The sequence below is a fragment of the Mus musculus genome, chromosome 11 (assembly GCF_000001635.26).
Source record: "Mus musculus strain C57BL/6J chromosome 11, GRCm38.p6 C57BL/6J".
Taxonomy (NCBI): domain Eukaryota; kingdom Metazoa; phylum Chordata; class Mammalia; order Rodentia; family Muridae; genus Mus; species Mus musculus.
The window spans coordinates 53916447-53939739 of record NC_000077.6 but is presented as its reverse complement, the minus strand read 5'-3'; the positions used below and the strand labels follow the sequence as shown (position 1 = coordinate 53939739).

The 23293-nt window shown below is 45.2% G+C and overlaps 1 pseudogene; it reads left to right on the top strand.

Moving 5' to 3' along the window:
- Gm12220 (predicted gene 12220) lies at window positions 10262-21073 on the top strand (annotated as a pseudogene).

The following is a 23293-nucleotide window of genomic DNA, read 5'->3' as shown; positions in this document are numbered from 1 at the left end:
ATTTAAGAGTCTCCAGTGAGTCTCAGAAGAGACTTTGAACTTTGGACATTTTAAATAGTGGTGATACTGTGATAGACTATAGGAACTTTTGAAGTTGGACTAAATGCATTTTGCATGATGATATGGCTACAAGCCTATGGTAGCCAAAGAGCGGAATGTGGTGGTTTAAATGAAAACGGTCCCCATAGACTAGAGTACCATTATTGGAAGTGTGGCCTTGTTAGAGGAAGTGTGTCACAGGGGGACACAAAGGGAGCTTTGAGGGTTCAGAAGCTCAAATCAAGCCCAGTGTCACCCTGTCTTCCTGCTGCCTGCAGATCCGGATGTGAACTCTCAGCTTCTTCCCAGCACCGTGCCTGCCTGCACACCAAAATGTAAACTGAACCTATGAAGCTGGAAGTCAAACCCAATTAAATGTTTTCTTTTAGAAGAGTTGGTGTGGTCCAGCTGGAGAGATGGCTCAGTGGGTAAGAGCACTGACTGCTCTTCTAGAAGTCCTGAGTTCAATTCCCAGCAATCACTTGGTGGCTCACAACCATCTGTAATAGGATCTAATGCCCTCTTCTGGTGTGTCTGAAAACAGCTGCAGTGTACTCATATAAGTACAATAAATATGTCTGTTTTTAAAAAAAAAAGAAAGAAAAGAAAAGTTATTGTGGTCATGGTGTCTCTTCACAGCAACAGGACACTGAGCATGACCCCTGCGGAGATTCCCCTGTAGCAGGTCTTCCCTACATAAGCATAAATAAGTGTAAGGGTCCATGATTCACTGAAGAATTACACCCCTCTCCAAGAGTATGTAAAAGCAAAGAGTGTTTTATTCTTCAGAAGTCCAGCAAGCTGGGATCTCCCATTCCAAGATGGAGACAACCAAGTGAGCTCGCAGGCCCTATTTAAAGCATACTAGGGGAGTTCCAGGAAGGGAAAGGTGACCTCTATCATTGACTCCATCTCTAGGGACATTCCAGAACCATTGCTGGGGAAGTATGGACACAGTTGCTGACCCATTGTCCTTGCCTCAGGCCAGGTGGCAGGGTAGCCTCTGAGGCCTGGACTTACCTGGACTTGCCCAGTTCTTGGAAACAGAGATTTAGGCCTAGTCTCCTGAACTGCCAATTTGAAGGCTGTCATAGAGTCAGCCTGTCTCATAAGACCCTGACTTCCATCCCCAGCAGCATATAAAAGCCAAAACTGGGGAGGCAGAGACAGAAGGATGCCTGGGGCTTGCTGGCCAGCCAGTCTAGCTGCCTCTGCAGGATACAGGTTCTCTCATGGAGAGAACCTGCCTCAAAAATTAAGCTACAGGGTGATTGAGGAAGACAACTGATGATAACCTCTGACCTCCACACTCAAATGAACAAACATCTACAAAACCAGGTTTTGGCTTTTCCCTTGGGGATCCTTTCCTCTCTCTTCATGACTGCTCTAGCCTAGTTTGTCTTGGTGTAATGAAACACTGGTCAAAGTCAACCTGGGAAGAGTTTATTACAGCTTAAGGCCCTTCACTGAGGGATGCTGAGAAGGAATCAGGAACTGACTCACAGACCATGGAGGAATGCTGGCTTGCTACCCCAATGGCTTGCTCAGCTTGTTTTTTGATACAACCCAGGACCACATGGCCAAGGCTGTCACCTCCCCCCAGTGAGCTGGTCCCTCCCATATCAGTCTCCAGTCAAGAAAATGGCCCTCTCCCCAAACATGTCAATAGGTCAGCCTGATGGAGGCAATTCTTCAGTTAAGGGTCCTCTTCCCAGGTGACTCTAGTTTCTGTTTAGTTGAGGAAAACTAAGCAGCATTCTAACTAAACCTCCCCAGACTTTGTTTATACAAAAGCAGCCGGAGCTCCACTCTGCTCCCACAGTCAGAACTATCTGCAGGAGGAAGAGGCCTGCAGGAGAAAGAGGCCTGCAGGAAGAAGAGGCCTGCAGGAGGAAGAGGCCTGCAGGAGGAAGAGGCCTGCAGGAGGAAGAGGCCTGCAGGAGAAAGAGGCCTGCAGGAGAAAGAGGCCTGCAGGTCTGGCCTTGGTTTTCTTTTCTTTTTTTTTTTTTTTATTTTTTTTATTAGGTATTTTCCTCATTTACATTTCCAATGCTATCCCAAAAATCCCCCATACCCTCCCCCCCACTCCCCTACCCACCCACTCCCACTTTTTGGCCCTGGTGTTCCCCTGTACTGGGGAATATAAAGTTTGCATGTCCAATGGGCCTCTCTTCTAATGCTTTCCATTTCCCTCCTGCCGCAGTCAGGAAACACCTTCTGCAGGAGAGATGTGAGCTGCTCTTTCCATAGCCACCATTGGGGCTGTCTTGCTTTCCCTCCAGCTCCCTGGCAAACACTGAAATGTTTACACAATGGAGTACTACTCAGCTATTAAAAAGAATGAATTTATGAAATGTGTAGGCAAATGGGTGGACCTGGTGGGTATCATCCTGAGCGAGGTAACACAATCACAAAAGAACTCAAATGATATGTACTCACTGATAAGTGGATATTAGCCCAGAAACTTAGTATAGCGAGATATAAGGTACAATTTGCAAAACACATGAAACTGAAGAAAAACGAAGACCAAAGTGTGGACACTTTGCCCCTTCTTAGAATTGGAAACAATCACCTATGGAAGGAGTTACAGAGACAAAGTTTGGAGCTGAGACAAAAGGATGGACCATCTAGAGACTGCCATATCCAGGGATCCATCCCATAATTAGCCTCCAAACGATGACACCATTGCATACACTAGCAAGCGTTTGTTGCAAGAACCATGATATAGCTGTCTCTTGTGAGACTAGGCCGGGGCCTAGCAAACACAGAAGTAGATGCTCACAGTCAACTATTGGATGGATCACAGGGCCCCCAATGGAGGAGCTAGAGAAAGCATCCAAGGAGCTAAAGAGATCTGCAACCCTATAGGTGGAACAACATTATGAACTAACCAGTACCCCGGAGCTCTTGACTCTAGCTGCATATGTATCAAAAGATGGCCTAGTCGGCCATCACTGGAAAGAGAGGCCCATTGGACAGGCAAACTTTATATGCCCCAGTACAGGGGAATGCCAGGGCCAAAAAATGGGAATGGGTGGGTAGGGAAGTGGGGGGGGGGGGCTTTTGGGATAGCATTGGAAATGTAATTGAGGAAAATACATAATAAAAAAAAGAGAGAGAGCAACCTAGCTGTACTTGTCCTGTCTTTCCTGACAGCAAGTGTTTAAAATGCTTGCAGGTGTCAGGGACCAGTGTTGAATAGAGCTTAAAGCATTTTGGCAAACTTTTATGGCAGTTTCAGTCTTGGCAAAAATTTGTTCCAATGGGCTAACTACAGCAAACTGTGGGACCCCATATTAGAAACCCTTGCCAACTACATTCTAAGTGTTTCTGTGTGCAGATGACAAATACTTTAAGACTGTCTTGTTGTCATGCAGATGCCACCGGCAAGTAAGTGCAGCCCCTGCTACTCCAGGGCTTGTCCTTGTGAGGCAGGCACTAAGCTCCAGGGGGGTACTGAGTTAGGGAGGACCTAAAATATGACACAGCTGGGGTCCACATGGCTCAGAATCGCCAGGTCAGCCTGGAGGACCTGGGAAACCTTGGACGGTTCAGATCTAGCACCTCAGGGCTCCGGGAGTGCTTTCACCACCTGAGTCCATATTGCTTTGTGTTTTCTTTTAAACACTCTTTTCATCGAGTTTTAGATTGTTCTCCAGACTCTTCACTGAGAGAACTCTTTGATTCTGAGATAGTACTATGCCAAGTGATATCTTATTTTTGTCACGTTATTGTAGCATAGGACTGAAGTGGAAACTTCTAGTTCTTTGGAAAATTAGTTATAGCAAGTGAAGTTTTGCTGGGGGCACACAGGTGAAAGGATAAGACTTGCTTTAGCAAACCCGTGAGAGGACACTTGAAGGAATACAAATATGACCCCAGAGACAATGGGAGACGAGCACTGAGCCTTGCTATTTGTAGCGAAAGACATGCATGTATTGGTTTGCCTTGAGCTCAACTTGTGCTCCTGGGGTTACTGCAGCAGCTTGATGCTTCCACTGCCTTGCCTCGGGCCAGTTGGTGAGCCTGGCAGTTTCCTTAGGATTGAACGACACCTGCCTGGTGTCTGCTTGCTGAAAGGCCTGGACTGTAGCTGCTGGTTTGTGCCTGGGGTCTGTCTGCCTAGAGGACTGGTCTGCAGCTGCTGAGTTGTATTTGGTGTTTGCTACAGGACTGAACTGCTGCCCAAGATCAAGCTCACCCCAAAGAGTCATTGAACAGGTCCACTTCCCCCCAACCTAGTAACTTGTCTCTTCCACTACCTCTGCTGAGTGGTAGGCTAGAGGAGAGACTGACCCCTTATTTAAAGTAGGTTGCAAAAAATTTATGCCTACATAGGACTGTATTTCAAACCATATCTTCTTTGAGGTGTTACTATGCTCTGATCATCCTATCTACAAAAAGATCATCCTATCTGGGGTTGTAACTGTTCATATGCATGCACAGAGAGCCATGGAGGGGCACCTGAGTATCCACCTACTCTCTGCCACCTGTCCTATGCAACTCATCCCTAATTGCAAGTGGTCTCAGAGAGAGCTAGAGTGTATATAGCTCAGGAAGATACAGGGAAGTCAGGAGTGCTCTATCTAAGTGGCTATGGGAAAGCTCTCATCCATAATGTGGAAAGACTTTCCAGTCTGACTTTGGGTGGGGAAGAGAGCACCCACACTCCAGTAAGTAAGCCCTTATTCATCTATGCTCTGAAAGCCCAGTAAATTCATGGTTTCCCAAGGAGAACCGTGGCAGAATTGTACCTAGGTTTGTCTTGGGTGGAGGGATAGACTTGAGAGTGTTTTTGATTGTGTTTCCCCAGAGAAGGAGTTTAGCAACAGTTGTTGAGTATAGATTTTCTGCTGACTTAGTTGCTAGCTTGTAATGAGAATAAAGGCAATCAATTGTTTTTAGTTTTGGACTCACGTCCTTTTACCTTCCCGGACTCATCCACTCTGACAATTTTTCTCTTGATGATCTTGAGACTCCTGTGAAAATGATGCCAGTTGTGAAATATGCCTCTTCCTAGATCATTGGTTTTCCTTTCTATCTCCTTAAGGCCTCTCCTGCCTCTGTAATTCTATAGCATGGTAGGGAGAGCAGACGCCTTGTCTTGTCCTATTTCTTAAGAGCACAGTTTCTTTGTTAAGTAATATGTTAGCTGTGGGGTTGTAGAAGGTGGTCTTTATCAAGCAAAAGAAATGCCTTTCTTTCTTTCTTTTTTTTTTGGGGGGGGGGGTTGGTTTTGGTTTTTTTTTTTTTAAGATTTATTTATTTATTATATGTAAGTACACTGTAGCTGTCTTCAGACACTCCAGAAGAGGGCGTCAGATCTTGTTACAGATGGTTGTGAGCCACCATGTGGTTGCTGGGATTTGAACTTTGGACCTTCAGAAGAGCAGTCGGGTGCTCTTACCCACTGAGCCATCTCACCAGCCCCCGGTTTTGGTTTTTGAGACAGGGTTTCTCTGTGTAGCCCTGGCTGTCCTGGAACTCACTCTGTAGACCAGGCTGAACTCGAACTCAGAAATCTGCCTGCCTCTGCCTCCCAAGTGCTGGGATTAAAGGCGGGCGCCACCACTGCCCTAAAAGCCCACTGAAAAGAGGCAAAAAAGTAACAGCTTCCTTCTTCAGTGTCCTTCTATGTGGGCTGCCACCAGAAGGTATGGCCCAGATTTAGTGTGTCTTCCCTCCTCAAATAATCCAACCAAGAATATGTCTTATAGCTCTTGACTTTTAGTTGATTCTAGATGTAGTCAAATTGGCATCCAAGATTGGCAATCATATGCAGCAAGTCTCCTAACTGCTAAATCACAGGCCATTTATGGGACAATTTTATAACTTTTAAAATGACAATTGTATTTTCCATTTCCTCCTTTTCTGTATAGACTCTTTAAATTTTTAAATTAATTCTGTATGTGTACTGGGGGTGCATTCACATGAATTAGCACACATATGAAGCTCAGAGGACAACTTACAGAAGATGATTTTTGCATTCTACCATACGAATCCCTGGGATTGAACTCCGGTGGTCAGGCTTGGCAGCGAGTACCTTTATTCTCTAATCCACCTCACCAGCTCATCATCATCATCATCACAGCACTGGGATCTGTCTTAGGGTTTCTATTGCTGTGATAAAACACCATGACCTTTTAAAAGCAAGTTAGGAAGGAAGATGTTAATTTGGCTTTCACTTCCACATCCCTGTTCATCACTGAAGGAAGTCAGAACAGGAATTCAACAGCTAGGGAGGGGTGCTCCTTACTGGCTGGTTTCTGTAGCTTCTTCAACCTGCTTTATTATAGAACCTGAGACTACCTTCCCAGAAGTGGCCACACCCAACATGGGATGGGTCCTGCTACATCAATCACTAATTAGAGAATACCCTACAAGCCTGCCTGCAGCCCCATCCTATTAAGGCAATTTTCTCAATTGAGGCCCCTTCCTCTCCTGCAACTCTAGTTTGTGTCAAGTTGACAAAAAGCCAGCCAGTGCAGGAGCTAAGCTCAGAACCTCATGCATGTTAAGAAAGTTCTCTCCAGCCAGGCAGTGGTGGCGCACACCTTTAATCCCAGCACTTGGGAGGCAGAGGCAGGGGGATTTCTGAGTTCAAGGTCAGCCTGGTCTACAGAGTGAGTTCCAGGACAGCCAGGGCTACACAGAGAAACCCTGTCTCGGAAAAACAAAACCAAACACCCCCCCCCCAAAAAAGAAAGAAAGAAAGAAAGAAAGAAAGAAAGGAAGAAAGAAAGAAAGAAAGAAAGGAAGGAAGGAAGGAAGGGAAGTTCTCTGCAGTCACTAGTAGCACATGCCTTTGATCCCACCCAACAGTAGGGAGGTGGGTGTATCTCGGAGTTTGAGGCCAGCCTGATCTATAGAGTGAGTTCCAAGACTTTCAGGGCTACACAGAGAAACCTTGTCTCAAGAAACCAGAGAGAGACAGAGACAGAGAGACAGAGGGAAAGTGCTTCCCATCAAGCTATAGCCTGACCCATGGTATTTTAGATGCCTAAGAGAAAGGACAGTGGCCCGAGGATCTCATAGCCCTCCTGGGGCTGGCCGTCCACGCATTCTCAGGAGCAAGGAGCTTTGGACAGGACGTCCTGGAGAGAGACAACAGGGATCTGAAGTCCTTGCTCTGGGCTATGAAAGCAGATGGTTGGTGGCCTACAAAGGGAGAAGTGTGACAGGGGAGCCAGAGCAGTCCTTCCCTGTCACAGGAGCAGTGAGTGAGGAGTGTGTCAGGCAGTCGGTCCTCAGATGAGTTTTACGTTCTGTTTGTTTGTATTGTGTGTGTGCTCACAAGATGTGTGTAACTATGAACACAGGAGTATGGGCATGTACAGGCCAGAGGGAACCACTGGGCGTATTTCACAATTGTTCCCCAAACTATTTTTTAATGTTTTGGGGAGAGGGGTGCACATATGTAAAGAGCAGAGAACTAGTGGGACTTAATTTTCTCCTCCCACCACGCTGGGCCCTGGGAGTCAACTCAGCTGACCAGGACTGGCACTGAGCCAGCCAGCTGGCCATTCACCTTATTCTTTGGCATAAGCTTACATTAAACTTGGAGCTCTCAGGCTAACTTACCCCAGAGGCCTCCTGTCTCTGTCCCATCAGCACTGGGTTCTCAGGCGTGTTCCACAGTGCCCAGCTCTTTTAAGCGGGTCCTGGGCATTTGAGCTCACATCCTCATCCTTGTACTGCAAGCACTTTATCCACAGGCCCAGCCAGCCGCCCAGCAGCAGCCCCAGCCCCCTCAAGTACCACAGCTCTGGCACCGCCTTCCACAACCCTCCTCCCCACGTGGCCATGGCCTCGAGTGCAGGGTAGAGAAGAAGAGGGCCAGGTCACGGGTGGGCAGGAGCTTAGGTGTGTCAGGCCAACAGTTAACAGAGAAGACTGCAGTCACAGGGCTCACTGTCTGCTTGGGTCCACCCTTCACGTTCTAGCGGGCTCGGAGGGAAACTGCTAACATTAGGTTCTGGGATAACACTTGTGTTACGATCTTAGGTCTGAAGGCCTGAAAGTGTCGCTGAAAACTGATCTGTCCCAGAAAAGATGGCATCCCAGGCTGCTCCAAGTCCCAGAAGGACTTGAATGAAGGACAAGTCAGAGTGACTTCTGGTTTTCCTCAGCGCAGCAGCGCCCTCTGGTGTTTTAGAAATAGAATAGCTACTTTCCAGGCTTTGGGGGTTGGGGCGTGGGGGGGAGTCCTCAAAGTTAGATTTGAAACCCAACAGATTTTCATTTGAGAAGTTCTATCTGTCCTTGCACTTTTATCCTCCCTGCTCTGGGAATCTGGATGCTTGGATGGTAAATGTTCATCTTAGGAATTACCCTTTTCATTGATTCTAGAACCTGAATTGTTCCCAAAGCAGAACAGAAACGAGCTTCTTTCCGCTGCTGCAGCTCTGCCAGCTCTGGGAAACTCCAGAGGCAGCTAATTTCTGAATAGCGTGTCTCAAGGTTCAAGGACGGGGGTGTGTCCTGACAGCTGAGAGAGATAGTGTTGTCTCACGGGCCAGTGACTGGTCACACACAGAGGAGAGTCATGGGCAAGTCTCCTAGAGTCTGACTCCACACAGGGTCTTATAAGAGCCACTTCTTGTCTCCTGGACAAGACAGTCTCTGTGTCTGACACTGGCCTCTTCCTCAGAAAACAACATTGTCAGAAGGCAGCTGTAATAGTTACTTCCCATTGCTGGGATAAAACACCATGACCAAGACAACTTATAAAAGAAAGAGTTTAATTGGGCTTACACGTGGGGGTCCCTTCAAGCATTATGGCCAACAGGGAAAGGAACCTCAAAGAGGCGAAAAGAAAACTCAGTTCAGCTAGGCTCAGTTAGGGTGAACCAAACTATCAGGAATCAAGAGTCTGATGCCAGGTGGTGTAAGCATATTTTAACCAAGTACGGTTTGGAAAAGTTTCCAGGCAGCAATTATCCTGATTTCAGGCACGCAATAACCCTTAATGTGTGACTGCATAGAATTTCCTTTGCAGAGTACATGGGACTATGAAGATGGGTTCTAGACCTCAAGGGTCTAGGATCTGGTGTGGTCTCTGACTGAGACAGCATAGAGATCAGCAGGCTATAAAGTACATGTGACACCCCCCTGAGGATGGATAGTACTGATTGGGAGCTAAAGGACTAGGAAGAGAATCTAAGATAAAATAAGCATTCTGGGTACTTGGGTGAGGTCTGGCTCTACAGATAGCAAAGGTCACTGGGTCGTTAAGAATATCATCTCCCAGGCTTCTGGATGGAAAACAGGTATTTATTTCCTACTCTGAGGAGACACCCTTGAGTGATGAACGTTCCTGGTTTCTCCAGCGTTTGTTTGTGAGCATGAGGAGTCATAGGGTCAGAGTCTGTGATGGTTGACCAAAGGCATGCTGGCAGGAATAGCTCTGAGCTCTCATCTTGACCCATAAGCAGGAGTAATAATGCAAGTCCTTTGAAACACCAGCCCCAGTCCCCTATTACACACACCTCTAACCCTCTAAGCCTTCCCAAATGGTTCCACCAACTGGAGACAACATATTCAAATGTATGATCCTGTAAGGAACCACTCTCATTCAAACCACCACAGCTGGCATGATTGCCCTATGACATAAAATGGCCTTTATCTGAGCCCGTGACTTTAAAAATCTGAAACCCCATCCTCCCTGAAGTTCCCGAATCTTGGTTTCTATCAACATTGTCCACCCTGCCCTTCCTTACTCCCAGGACACACCCTGAAATTGCTACTCAGGGCACAAGGCAAAGGCCTTCTTTTGTGGTACTTGAATGCTTAGTCACCAGGGAATCGAACTCTTTGATAGGATTAGAAGGACTGGGTGTGGCCATGTTGGAGAAAAAGTGTCACTGGGGTTGAACTTTGAGGTTTCAAGAGTGCAGTTCACTTGCTCTCAGCTGCTGCTACACCACCATTCTTACATCATGCTCCCCACCATGATGATGGACCAAGCAAACCCTCAATTAAATGCTTTCTTTTATAAGAGTTACCTTGTTTGTGCTGTCTCTTCCCAGCAATAGAACAGTGACTAGAACTCCAACTTCCAGGTAATACTGTAACAAATGGATGTTGGGCTCAGGTATAGCTCATTGGTAAAATCCTTGCCAGGCATTCACAGGTTCAATCCCCAGCTCTGGAAAGAGACCCCATCTCAAAAAGGCAAATGTTGAAGAGAGCAGAAATGCTAATACTGCCCATTGTTTTGAACAGGAACTGAAATCCTGAGCAAGTCGGTTCGCATCATCTTCTCCACATTAGGAGTCTGTACATTTTTTGCAATCGGCTACATGGTCCTGCCACTGTTTGCATACTTCATCAGAGACTGGAGGATGCTGCTGCTGGCCCTGACACTGCCTGGGCTATTTTGTGTCCCCCTGTGGTGGTGAGTACAACCGCCATTCCCAGCCAGCCCTCTGCCTGGTGCCAGGCAAGCACCCCAGAGTTAAGCCCACTGTTCACCTAGCTGCTTCTGCCTGCTCTCTGCTGCAGCTTGCCCTGCTGCCTCCAAACTTCCAGCACTCTGCATCTCAGTGACTGGGCATGTGCACTGTAGGAAGCCTGTCTCAGACTTCTTCCAGATACTTCCCACTCCAGTCTCCTCCTGCCCATGTATTTCCATGTGGTCTGTGGAGCTGGTACTGCTGGGTTGTGTCTTTAACTCTGTGCTCAGTTTTGAGCACTTTCCTTTCTTTAGAAATCCTCTTTCTCTATTCAACCACAGTACAGACAAGTTCCAGCTACCCACAAGTTCCAGATCTGTGGATTCGAAGAACCAGAAAAAAAGTGCCCTGAGCGTGTTCAGGCTGGTTTTCTTGTTATTCCCTAAACACTACATACACTACAGCCACTCTTACACCATTTCTGCATCGCATTAGGTATTGAGAAACTGGTGGTAGGTAGATCAGGGAAAGAATGCATGCTTGGCATACCAGGGCCCATGTCCAGCAAACTATCTCAAAGGAAGTGTTATACATTATGCTGAATTTGTAAGTGTACTGGCTAGTTTTGTGTCAACTTGACACAGCTGTAGTTACCACAGAGAAAGGAGCTTCAGTTGAGGAAATGCCTCCATGAGATACAACTGTAAGGCATTTTCTCAATTAGTGATCAAGGGGGAAGGGCCCCTTGTGGGTGGGACCATCTCTGGGCTGGCTGCCTTGGATTCTATAAGAGAGCAGACTGAGCAAGCCAGAGGAGGCAAGCCAGTAAAGAACATCCCTCCATGGCCTCTGCATCAGCTCCTGCTCCCTGACCTGCTTGAGTTCCAGTCCTGACTTCCTTTGGTGATGAACAGCAGCATGGAAGTGTAAGCCGAATAAACCCTTTCCTCCCCAACTTGCTTCTTGGTCATGATGTTTGTGCAGGAATAGAAACCCTGACTAAGACAAATTGGTACCAGCAGAGTGGGGTATTCCTGTGACAATCTGACCATGTTTTGGGGAGGACTGTGGAAGGACTTTGGAACTTTGGGCTTGAAGATCCATCCGTTGTTAAGAGCTCTGTCGGATGTCGTGTAGGAGCTTGGAAGATAATGTTGAGAACACTGCAGAAGATGGAGCTCTGGTTTGTGAAATTTCAGAGGGAAAATTAAAGGCTTTTTAGGGCCATTGCTGTTTTGATTGTGAAGATTCTGTAGTTCTGGTTAGCTGGGGCTGAAGAATCAGCTGTGATTAACAAGATACCAGAACTACTAAAGCAAAAACTTTGCATTACTGGGACTATTGATACTGGTTAGCTGGAGCTAAGAAATTAGCGGTGATTAAGAAGAGACCAGCATCATTGAGGTGACATCTTCTGGGAAGTGTTTTCTGAAAGCACAAAGAGGCTGTGTTCCAGAGATGGCCAAGGTTGTACTCCTGCTGCAGCGGGACTTGGTAATATGTAAGGGTCACCCAGGTGGTACTGGTTTTGAAGGCATGAACGGGTCACGCAAAGCAGCTGAGGCTCGGCACCGTGAGAGGCCATGGAAGGCCATTGGTGAAGGTGCAGGCGCAGTTGCAATTGAAGGCCCAGGACTGAAGGGGTCATGCAGTGTTTTGGAGATGCCAGTACCATGAGATGACCACCAAGAGCAGCAGCAGCAGTGGGGTACAGGCATCTGGAGCCTAGAGGATGACGCGTGTGCTACAAAGGGCATGGCTGGAGAAGTGACCCAAGCCCTTGGAGGAGCCCAGAAGATCATGAGTTGGATCCCAGACATTGGACAGTTGGATATTGATTTTTGCTTTGATTGTGACTGTGCCCTGATATTTTCCCTCTTGAAGGAAGAAACTGTTTTAGTGGAGCCCACAGTTAAGAGACTTTTAATTGTAAAAAGAGTTTGGATTTTAAAAGAGATGGATATTTTAAAGAGATTGAAAATTTAAGAATATGTAAAGACTGTGGGACATTTAAAGTTATTTAGATCTTGGGGATGAATAAGAATGTAAGGGTTGAGGCTTACTAGTGATGTGTTTGTGTGTCAAGTTGACAAGGGGTCAATTGTACTGGCTAGTTTTGTGTCAACTTGACACAGCTGTAGTTACCACAGAGAAAGGAGCTTCAGTTGAGGAAATGCCTCCATGAGATACAACTGTAAGGCATTTTCTCAATTAGTGATCAAGGGGGAAGGGCCCCTTGTGGGTGGGACCATCTCTGGGCTGGCTGCCTTGGATTCTATAAGAGAGCAGACTGAGCAAGCCAGAGGAGGCAAGCCAGTAAAGAACATCCCTCCATGGCCTCTGCATCAGCTCCTGCTCCCTGACCTGCTTGAGTTCCAGTCCTGACTTCCTTTGGTGATGAACAGCAGCATGGAAGTGTAAGCCGAATAAACCCTTTCCTCCCCAACTTGCTTCTTGGTCATGATGTTTGTGCAGGAATAGAAACCCTGACTAAGACAGTAAGCAACCCAGAGATATACATGGGGATGTACTTAGATTATATACAAACTTTATGTGGGGTTTATTGATGATGTTTGTTTTGCAATGCTGGGAATGGAATCTAAGATTTGGTTCATGCTAGCCAGCGTTCTACCACAGAGCTCCGCTCAGTTTTAGATGAGGTCTTGCTGTGTAGACTGGGCTTGAGCTTGCTCTTGAGCTCCTGGCTCCAAGCGGTCCTCCCGTCTCAGTGGTCCTCCTGTCTCAGCTCTCCTTTTGAGAATTTCCCATTTTTACTTCCTCATATTTAAACAAGACAAATGGAGATTCCTGCTGTTTATTCCCACCCCTTCCTCTTTTCTTCAACCACAGTGCAGACCATCCCAGCTACCCTCAAGCTCCACATCCCCAAATTCATCTTGGTTTAATTTTGTTGTGTCAAAATCCAGTCTTCTAGAAATGACTGAACTATTTTACTGAGCTGCTCAGTTGCCACCTACTTACGTGACTAAGGTAATAAAGGTTTCTTTGGACACCGTGTGGAATTCACAGTTTAGATATCTTGGTTACCTTGTGACACCTGCCTGAGAAGTTGACGAGAAGGACTGTCATGCAGCCACAGGAGTTGACAAGTGTCCCCTTGGCCTTATCTGAGGGATGGCTCACTGGCCTCTCCAAGTTCACTTGCTTTTACCTTCCAGGTTGTTGTGGGTTTACCAGCAGCAACGTTTAGACTGAGGAGTGTGTATGAGTTCAGGAGAAATTAGTATTTGATATAGGTAACCTTTTCTGGTTTGGTTTGTGTAAAGGCATTTTTTAAAGTGGATAGTTTTGTTGTTGTTATTTTTTTATCTCCAGCTAGCTCCTAAATGAATAAGGCAGAGGCTATAAGATTTATTTAATTACCTTTACAACTCAATAGCTGGGCAGCCATTGATCTATTCTAGTCCTCTAAGCTAGTTCATAGTCAAAATCTCCAAGATACTTGCATTTTTTTAAGTTTCCAAAAACTTAATTTTATGAATGTGAAACATTTTAAGATATTTTGAAAATATCTCATTTTTATTAGGTATTTTCTTTATTTACATTTCAAATATTATCCCCTTTCCTGTTTCCCCCCAAAACCTCCCATTTCCTCCCCTCTCTCCTTGCTCACCTACTCACCCACTAAGAGAAAACCATTATCATGCACATATCACTATATAGTTTTCTAAAGTAAAGCTTTATAAATGGAAAAAAAGATAAACTTTTAAGAAATACAAAAATAATAAAACAAATTAAGTGTGAGTATTTTTAAATTTAAAAATATATAATGAATTCCCAGGTAGAATAGAAGAATGTTTAATAGCACAATCAAATAAACCACACCGGGGCCTAGCAAACACAGAAGTGAATGCTCACAGTCAGCTATTGGATGGATCACAGGGCCCCCAATGGAGGAGCTAGAGAAAGTACCCAAGGAGCTAAAGGGATCTGCAACCCTATAGGTGGAACAACATTATGAACTAACCAGTACCCCAGAGCTCTTGACTCTAGCTGCATATGTATCAAAAGATGGCCTAGTAAGCCATCACTGGAAAGAGAGGCCCATTGGACTTGCAAACTTTATATGCCCCAGTACAGGGGAATGCCAGGGCCAAAAAATGGGAGTGGGTGGGGAGGGGAGGGGAGGAAGGGTATGGGGGACTTTTGGGATAGCATTGGAAATGTAAATGAGGATACTTGCATTTTAGTATTGGTCTGGCTCTCTAGGCTTCAGGTGTGTTCTCCCATGATGTCTCCAGCACCTCTTCCCCATGATGAATCCTCTCTTCTCTGTCTCTCTGTGTCTCTGTATCTCTCTGTCTCTCTCCTCCTCCTCCTCCTCCTCCTCCTTCTTCTCCTCTCTCTCTTTCTCTCTCTCTCTCTCTCTCTCTCTCTCTCTCTCTCTCTCTCTCTCCCTCTCCCTCTCCCTCTCCCTCTCCTTCTCCTTCTCCTTCTCCTGGCTGTTGGAAGCCCAGCCCTATTCTCTCTTCTGCCTAGCCATTGGCTGATCAGCTTTTATTGACAAGTCAGAGAATAAATGGAGAGCAATGTTTACACAAATCTGGACCAGGAGATACTTGGAATAAGCATTTCAATACCATGTCTGGATTTCAACAAGATATGGGTGCATAGAAATCAGCATTTGAATAATACAAGGATAATCTTTACACAGTACAAACCAACATTATGCCTACAGGTTTCTTTTGTTTCTGATTTCACGGGAGTTTGAAAAATACTTAATTTTATTTATATATATGGGTATTTGTCTGCATGGGATGTGCCTATGTACCATGCATACATGCAGTGCCTGGGACAGCCATGATAGGACCTGGGGTTCTCTGGAACTAGACATAGACAGTTGTTAGCTACCATGTGAGTGCTAGGAACTGAACCAAGGTCTTTTGGAAGAACAGCTAGCACTATTAATCTTCTGGCCCTCAAAAGACAGCTTTGTGTTTGTTTGTTTGCTTTTTGTTTTTGTTTTTCAAGACAGGGTTTCTCCATGTAGCCCTGGCTGTCCTGGAACTCACTCTGTAGACCAGGCTGGCCTCAAACTCACAGAGATCCATCTGCCTCTGCCTCCCAAGTGCTTACATTATAGATGTGCACCACCACCTATTGGCGAATGACAACTTTTAAAGAGCTGGCTATTATGATGGTTTATCTGAGAGTTCCCTCTGGAACCCAGGCTGAGGATCAGTAAGGAACGGCAGCTATGCTCACAAAACTCTGTTCCCAAGAGAAATTCTGTACTAGTTACTTTTCTTACTGCTGTAACAAAATGCCTGACAAAAATCAACTCAAAGAAGGAAAAGTCTGCCCTGGCTCACATTTTAGGGATACAGTCCATCACTTCAGGAAGCCATGGCAGCAAGAACTTGAGGCTGCTGGTCATGGCGTCTACAGTCAGGAAGCAGAGAGCAATGAGTGCTGGTGTTCAGCTCGCTTTCTCTGTGTATGCAGTCCAGCCACATTAGAGTGTGTTTTCCTGCCTCAGTTAACTCGGTTTAGAAACCGGTTACAAGCTTGCCCAGAGATTGACTTCCAGGTAATTCTAAGGTGCCTTCAAGAGGCTGATAATATTGACCAACACAAGCACCTGGGCATACCAGAGCAGAGCAGTGCTCTTGCAGAGAGAGGAACCTCTGCCATTGTCACGGTCATCACACACCCTTGACCCTTTCTACAGCCTTCTTGCTAAGCTCATGGGTTTATCTGAGAAGAAGTTTGTGACCAGGAATTCTCTTAAGACGCAGGTTACTTTTGTGCCTCTGCAGGGGAATGATCTCTGTAGTCTTTCTTCCAGGCTCTATGTGTCACCTTGGCCTAAGGTTTCCATACTTCTGAAAACTGTTCTCAACTTTATACCTTATGATTCTATCGGAGGCAGAAAGAGATACAAGGGCAGCAATCGCGGAGTCCATACACAGGTTAAGAGGTATCTGTCTGAGCATCCCAGCAGCTACCTCTGATTCTCAGTCCCCAGAATTCAGCAAGGAAGGCCTATTGCAAAGGGCTGACTCATTCTTACTTAAGAGAGTTCTTCTGCCACCCATGGACAGGCCCAAGTGCTATCGGCAGTGGGCACATTGTACCGAGGGCAAGGCTGCCCCAGGCAAAGGGCAGCCAGAGGCCAGCACTAATGACTTGAAGGCTTGAGAATAGTCACTCCATCTTCCTATAATATAAAACAATAGTGCTCTTTCCTGAACAGCTTGTTCTTGACTGTAAGACTTGTAAAAGCACCAGCTAATGGACTAGGCTGGGAAACATCTTGGGCACCTGTGTACTTCCTGCCTGCTAAGAATGAGGCTAGCATTACATTTGTGGAAACTCTACAGAGACTATGGTGTGCAGCCTCACCAGGCTCCACCAAATAATCATCTCATCTTGAGATGTTGCAACAAATATCAAGGCAAGTTGAAAACACAGATCCATGGCCCTAAAGAGGGCAGGCTGAGAAGGGGAGAGGAGCAGGTGGTTTGGGAATTTTTTTTTTATGCCCCAAGTTCCCATTGAAAGGCTAGGCTATGGTATGTGTTCTTAAGGAGGGAAGAGGCCATACAGGGACTGGGAGAAAAAATCTCTACAATGTCAAGCTGATAAAATGGTTGAAAGCCAAGGCCAGTAATGACGTAGACCCTGCAGAAGGGAAAGAAAGAACCACATGGACCAACAGTTCAAGGTCATCTTTTACTACATAGCAGGATTTGGGCTACAGGAGACCCTGGAGAAAGGGGTGGGGGAAGAAGAAAAGGAAAGGAGAAAGCGAGAAGGAAAAGGGGAAGGCAAGAAGGAGAGGGCGAAGAGAGAAAACAGGAAGGAAGGAAGGAAGGAAGGAAGGGAGGGAGGGAGGGAGGGAGGGAGGGAGGGAGGGAAAAAGAAAAAGAAAAAGAAAAAGAAAAAGAAAAAGAAAAAGAAAAAGGAAAAGAAAAAGAAAAAGAAAAAGAAGCCATTTCTAAGCATAACCTGGCAAAGAAAACAAGACTGAGCCAGGAGAGCAGCTAAGAGCATCAGAGAAATACAAGTTAGGAGCTGGGGAATAACTTGGAGAATAAACTGTTGGGAGCACAAAGGTCCCTGTGCCCACTGATCACCAGGGAAACCAGGGATAATAATCACACATAGTTGTCTCCTCAAAGGAGCAGAATCTTGTTTTCCATCCAGAAGGCTGGGAGTAGATGCTGTTAAGGACCCAGCGATCTGTAAAGCCAGACCCCACCCAAATACCCCAGAATGTTTATCTCAAACTCTTTCCCTGGACCTTTACTTAGCTTTGTTTTTCAGTCAATAGAACCCCTCAGGGGAGATGTCACATGTACTTTATAGCCTGATGACTTCTATGCTATCTCAATCAGAGACTACACCAGATCCTAGGCCTTTAAGCTCTAAAACCCATCTTCATGGTCACATGCACTTTGAGTTGAGTTTCAGTGGAATTATGGCTCCTGTGCCCTGAAAATTGTCCTAGAGCAGGAAGCCTTTGTCCAAACTGTATTGTGTTTAAATGTGCCTACAATAAATGGCCTGGAGTCAGACTCTCTAGAAGTTTGAACCAGCATTGACTAAGACAGGCTTAAATGAATGTCCCTTCTTGCCTCTTATGGTTTGTTTCCTTACCAACTGTGATGCTTGCAGGGACACACACACACACACACACACACACACACACGCGCAATAATCTGCTTGCCATGCAAATATAAGAACCTAAATTCAGATCTCCAGCACCCACATATAGCCATACACAGTAGTGCATGTCTATAATCCCTGAACACCCACAGTAAATTGGAAGGCAATGACAGGAGAATCATCAGAGACTCACAGGGCACACAGCCCAGTATGTACAATGTCGAATAAAAGACTGTCTCAAAGAAGGTGGGAAGTGACAACCAGAAGACAAGGTTGTCCTCGGATCTCCATACAGGCACCACAGTACACATGCATTCACAGCCATCCACAGATTTAAAACAAAATACAAAACAACAAAAGGAATCCATTATAACTCATTTTTTTAAAGATGTGTTTTAGCATTCAAAGAAAGACAAGTGTACACAGCATCCTAGAATGGTTGGGGTGGTCACTGACCAGAGAAGCAGTTGGATGCCCTTGCCTTCCCCTCTGACTGCTTGACAATCTTAGAGACACAGGCATTCTAACCAGCCTTGGTCCCTAATAAACAGGTGACAGCTGGGGTACCAGTGTCCTCCCAGAATAATATGCACTTTCCTCCAGCTCATATAGTCTGGTAGCCCCAGTTCTTTTAAGGACCACACTGACTTCTTTTTTTTTAAGGTTTATTTATTTATATGAATATGCTGTAGCTGTCATCAAACACATCAAAAGAGGGCATCACATCCCATTATAGGTGGTTGTGAGCCATCATGTGGTTGCTGAGAATTGAACTCAGGACCTCTGGAAGAGCAGTCAGTGCTCTTAACTTCTGGCCATCTCTCCAGCCCCACACTGGCTTTCTTGAGTGTTTGGATGGTAGTCCTGTTACACATCCACACTTGAGGTCATTCCTTGCAGTCGGGGCCTGGCCTCAAGCACAACTTACAGACTTTCTTGCAGTTTGTTGAGAAATTTGAACTAGGAGGCTAGGGTGGTAGCTCCATCTTGTCAATGCACTTGGATATTTGCCAGCATAAGGGTGAGTGTGGCCTCCAGGGCTCATGTAAATGGCCTGTGTGTGGTACTGCACAGTTACAATTCTAGCTCAGGAGAGGCAGAGTCAGGCAATCCCCTGGGTGTCCCTCTCCACAGCCTAGCCTCGTTGGTGAGATTCAGACTAATGAGAGACCCTGTCTCTCAAAAACAGTAGATGGTACCCAAGGAGGAATGACACCCAAAGACCATCCTCTGGCCTCCACATGCATGCACACACACGGACACACCCACCTGTGGACATACATGCAGTGTGCACACATACACAAAAGCATTTTGAAACCACAACTCCCTCCCTGTGGTCTTCTCAAAGGCCAACCCATCCTTGCATGTTGTATAGGTGCAATGAAAAGTCTTACCGTGCCCTAGGAATAGGGTTTATGTGTTGAGTAACAATAAAATATTTTTTATGGTCAGGATATTTGCAACATTAAGATGACCTAGGAGAGCCATGGTCGCTAATATCAAATCCTTTGGTTAAGGAAGGTTATGAACTGACTTCCATCTCTGGAACCCACATGAGGAAAGGAAAGGACCAACTCTGGCATCTCCTCCTCCCAGCATACACATGCACTTGCCCAAGTAAATAAATAAGCAAACAAACAAACAAACAAATACATGTAAGGGTGGTACAGTAAAACTAAACAATAACAAAAAACTCCAAAGCCAAAAATAACACAAGAGAAATATATTTTCTTTTCCTAGTGTGTCTAAATATAGGTGGATATATTATTGATACATTGTAATATGCAAATAATGTTATTTCTTTTGTCTCTCTTTAACTTTTTAAAAATAAAATTTATGTGTTTGTTTGTTAATACGAGTACACTAGCTGTCTTCAGACATACCAGAAGAGGACATCAGATCCCATCACAGATGGTTGTGAGTCACTATATGGTTACTGGGAATTGAACCCAGGACCTCTAGAAAAGCAGTCAGTGCACTTAACCACTGAGCCCTCTCTCCAGCCCCTTTCTTTAACTTTTTAACCCTTGCAGTTTTAAACCCAGGCTCTTGCACTAGCCAAGTACTCAGCTATGGAGTCATATCCCCAGCCCTTTGTTTATTTTTCATGGAGAGACAAGGCCTTGCTAAGTGACCTAGCCTAACTTTGAACTCATTATGTAGCCTAGGGCTAGCCTTGAATCTGTAATTCTCCTGCCTCAGCCAGTGAAGTATTAATAGCTGGGATTATTAGCATGCACCAGGGGCTTGGGAATGGCTCACTGATTAAAGTACATGAAGACCAGAATTGAGATCCTAGAGCCCACATAAATGCTGGCAGGGATTATGGATTATTATCTCTAATTCTAGCCTTGTATGACTACATACATGCAAAAGTGTGCAAACAGCATATACATGTGAACACCATATACACATACGCTCACGCATGCGCACACACAAATGGAAAAATTGTTTTTGTAAACAGCGTGCACCACTGAGCTGCTAGAACTGTGTTTCTTAATAACAAAAACCAGGAAAGAAAGGACTGTCCCCTCTCTTTAAAGATTAAGCTTAACTATATTAACAACTAACAACTTACCATGAAACTGTTGTAATAAATAAAAGGCACGTGGACAGAGGTCACGGGCAGATTAATAATCCAAAATAAGAGTAGCTCAAAGTCCAATGTCCTCCATCTTTGACCAAGTCTAGCAATTAGGACATTTGAAGACAGTCTTGTCCCAAAGTACTTTATGTGGGAACCACTACATTGCAGCAAATGGACAGTAAAACAATTAAGTGTTGATTCTTGAAGCACCCTGTCTGACATGAGCCTCTTTTCCAGATAATAACTTTGTATCCATTGACCTGGTGATGCTGGGGAAATTTGGGGTCACCTCTCCCTTCTCCATGTTGTATGTCTTCACTGCAGAGCTCTACCCAACCCTGGTCAGGAACATGGCTGTAGGTATCACCTCCATGGCCTCTCAGGTGGGCAGCATAGTTGCTCCGTAGTCTATTTACCTGGGTGAGATGCGTCTTTTTTTTTAAGGTTTATTTATTTATAAGAGTACATCATTGCTGTCTTCAGACACACCAGAAGAGGGCATCAGATCCCATTACAGATGGTTGTGAGACACCATGTGGTTGCTGGGAATTGAGCTCAGGACGTCTGGAAGAGCAGTCGGTACTCTTAACCGCTGAACCATCTCTCCAGCCCCCGTGTCTCATTCTGTTGTTAAATTAGTTTTTAATTTTTTGTGTTTTTTTTCATATGTGTATGTGCATTTGTGTTTGTGAATGCAGGTGAATGTATGCATGTGCATAAAAGTAAAATCAGAGGACAGTCTCGGGTGTCATTCCTTCCCTTCCTTCCACCTTATTTAAAACAGAACCCTCTGTGTGGGTCCCAAGTGAACTGTGTGGAATGAGAGACTTTCCCTTGGGATATGCAACACACATATCTACTCACCTCAGAAAAGAAAGCCACAACAGACAAAAGTAACCAAAGTACAATTTGGTAAGCCATGACTTTATTGTGGCTGCTAACAGAATATGTATGAAGAGTTACTTAAGGAGTGTCTTAGTCAGGGTTTCTATTCCTGCACAAACATCATGACCAAGAAGCAAATTAGGGAGGAAAGGGTTTATTCAGCTTACACTTCCAAATTGCTGTTCATCACCAAAAGAAGTCAGGATTGGAACTCAAGCATGTCAGGAAGCAGGAGCTGATGCAGAGGCCATGGAGGGATGTTTCTCACTGGCTTGCTTGAGTTCCAGTCCTGACTTCCTTTGGTGATCAACAGCAATGTGGAAAGTGTAAGCTGAATAAACCCTTTCCTCCCCAACTTGCTTCTTGGTCATGATGTTTGTGCAGGAATAGAAACCCTGACTAAGACATGGAGGAAGGATGATTCAAAAACAGCTGCATCACTGAAAAGCCCACCCCCACCGCTGGAGACAGATTGTGAAAGCTGCTCTCGGCACAGCTTGCAGGTAGGGCAACAGATCCCAGAATCTCTTCAAGGCAGCTCAATTAGACTGTCTCCTTGGCAGCACTTATTGGTCAATTTCAGGGACTTCCTGAGACGTTTGGGTTGTTGACTTCCTCAGACTCTAGAATGGCAGAGTCTTCCTGGAACATCGCCATGCGAGAAGCTTGAGCTTGAGCTTCCAGAGATTCAGATGAGCTTTGTGTGCCATAAACATATTTCTGGACAATCAAAATTATGCATCAAATATAACTTTCTAAAACATAACATTGTCTCAGAATATCCTTTCACATGGGTGCATTTACTCTATGCTTTCTTTTTAATACGTACCGTCTTCTAATATATACATGTAGATAATTTACTAAACCTGGTTCCCACGGGCTGACAGGTCAATTCCAGGCTTTTGAATTCCAAATACTCCAAAATTAGAAACTTTTAGTGTCAATACTTACATTCTGGAAAAGCCTACACAAACATTCCCCCAAACAAACAAACAAACAACAACAACAACCCTTTAAAATCTGAAGTACTTTTAGAACCAAACTTTTTTTTAAAGACTTATTTATTTTATGTATATGAGTACACTGTTGCTGTCTTCAGACCCACCCGAAGAGAGCATCAGATCCCATTACAGATGGTTGTGAGTCACTATGTGGTTGCTGGGAATTGAACTCAGGACTTCTGAAAGAACAGTTGGTTCTAGTTTGGCCTGGTGGGCAGGGGCAGCACTGGGACGACAATGTTCATGAAGTGCCACTTGATGGAAAAGTACAAGAAGTATGCAGCCACCCTGGGTGTGGATGTGCACACACTAATCTTCCATCCCAGCAGAAGATCTATCAAGGTGAACATGGGGGACATGGCCAGCCAGGAGTTTAGGGTCCTGGGTAATGGTTACCACTGTCAAGCCCAGTGTTCTTTTCTGCTGACCCAACTCCAGGCTGTCAAGAAGCCTCTTCCTATTTTACTGTAACCTCCTTAGCACAATGCTGGAAGTTCCCAATGGTGTTTATTATATCTCATATGAGACAAAAATGATGATGGTTTAATCAGGAAATTCCAGGGGTCCTAAGATTTCTGAGTCATGAATCATTAATAAAAATTAAATACATTTCAGTGTATACCACAGTGGTAGATATTAATAGTATTTCACTGTATAAAACAAAAAGAAACAACAACAACAAACACACACACACACAGGGTAGCTTGGGAGATCCCTCGTACCATGTAAAAGAGCCAAGAGTGGCTGTGTTTGTT